Source organism: Arachis ipaensis, chromosome B02, assembly GCF_000816755.2.
Source record: "Arachis ipaensis cultivar K30076 chromosome B02, Araip1.1, whole genome shotgun sequence".
Taxonomy (NCBI): domain Eukaryota; kingdom Viridiplantae; phylum Streptophyta; class Magnoliopsida; order Fabales; family Fabaceae; genus Arachis; species Arachis ipaensis.
The window spans coordinates 86,342,951-86,344,670 of NC_029786.2; the positions used below are offsets into that span (position 1 = coordinate 86,342,951).

At 27.3% G+C, this 1,720-nt stretch overlaps 1 long non-coding RNA gene across 1 annotated transcript in view; it reads left to right on the plus strand.

Annotated features, from left to right (window-relative positions):
* The window catches only part of LOC107625591, a 7,180-nt gene continuing 6,514 nt past the window's right edge, over nucleotides 1,055–1,720 (plus strand). The window contains exons 1-2 of the long non-coding RNA XR_001617319.2: nucleotides 1,055–1,277; nucleotides 1,367–1,685. This is a non-coding gene — a long non-coding RNA (uncharacterized LOC107625591). The remainder of the gene's footprint in view (nucleotides 1,278–1,366; nucleotides 1,686–1,720) is intronic.

Here is a 1,720-nt window from a genome sequence, read left to right on the forward strand (position 1 = left end):
TCTATCCTTGTCATAAAATTTTTATTTAATGCAGTTGAACAGTAACCACATCACCTTTATATCTCCAAATCATATATAAATAAAACAAAATTAATTTTATAATTAAATCTAATCAAGCATTTCAAAACTTATTTTTCATTTATCTTAGTACTCAACTTTTAACTTTTGGCTATTTTTTTATATTGATTAAATATATGTGTAAATACGTTATTGTTAAAAGTTTGAGTGTTTTTGTTTAATATAGAATTATTTTTTAAATTGATATTAATCAAATTGGACAATCTAATTTATTTAAAGAGAAAAAAAAAACTATAAATTAAAGAGTTTGATTTATATTTTTAATTTTTTTATTTTGAAAAACAAAAATTGAAGAGTCTAATTCTAATTTTTTATTTTCAAAAACATAAATTAGACAGTTTGATTTGTGGTGTTTTTTAAAAAAGTTAAACACATCTAAAAATATATCTAATTTTTAGAGATTACTGTATAACTAAATAAAAAATCAAAAACACTGATTTCTTTTATCCTATATTGTTAAAAAATACATCTTCTACTCATATTTTTGTATTACACACTATCATGTACCATAAAAAAAATAAGCGTCAACGTCTTTTCATTCTCCTCCCTTTTTTTTTAATCTTTTTCTTTCTCCAACTTTTTAATGTCTTTTTTTTTCTTTACCTAATTCTTCTTCTTATTTTTTTTATTTTAGATTTTTTACTTTTTTTATTATTCTTTTTCTAAGTTTTCTCTTTCTCTATTTATTTATAGTTTTATTATTTTATTTATAATTTTATCAAATTTTTAATTTAATCTTTATATTAAATTTTATAATTAAATTTTTATATTATATTAAATTTTATAATTAAATTTTTACCGTGATAAAAATATTAAAATTAACATAATATACTAAAAATACTCCAATTAAAATTAATATTTGAAATATATTTATTTAATTAATCATATTATCATTATCTTTTTACAACTTTATCCTTCATGCTTTATCTTTTCCAATTGACCATTAATCTGATAGACACTTCATTCCCAAGTTTCTTCTTCTTTCCATGTTTGTTTTCCATTTTCAAATATTTTTAATAATGCTCTTTTATTTTTGGCATATGCAACAAGGTTTCTCTTGATAGTTCCTCAAATGTTGTCCCTCCTACCACAGCCAAATCAGAGGCTGAAGCAGTAGCCAAACCTTCATCTGGAGACTGGAGTCTCCGCATCTCAAGAATCTATCTCTCGCTTATTACTCAAGTTGCAAGTCTTACCAAGTAACCAACCTAATCTTTCTTTAATAATAATAATAATAATTAATTGCTCATTTTCTTCGCTAGATTTAAGAGACCTTGTCGAATTGCAGTTAAAGCAGCATGACTGTGAAGTAACAATCAGGAAGAGGGAGGCTATGTCTCAAGTCTCAACCACAGCCTCCTGCTCAGCCTGCCATGTACTATCAAAATTTATGGTTGTTATGTTTGGTGCGGTTAAAGATGGCTTTTGCTTTGGTGACGACTCGGCTGAGGATGGAGCGGCGCTTGCACTTACGGAGCAGGGAGAGAGCGCAGTCAAGGTTCTTGGAGGCTTCTGCAGTGACACGGCGAAAGTGTCGCTCGTAGAGAGGGGGACGCCACTACCGCCATCTCTCCTACTGACATTAGTGAGGCCAAATGAACGCAAAGGTATGGATAACTAAGTAAATTCATATTACATATAT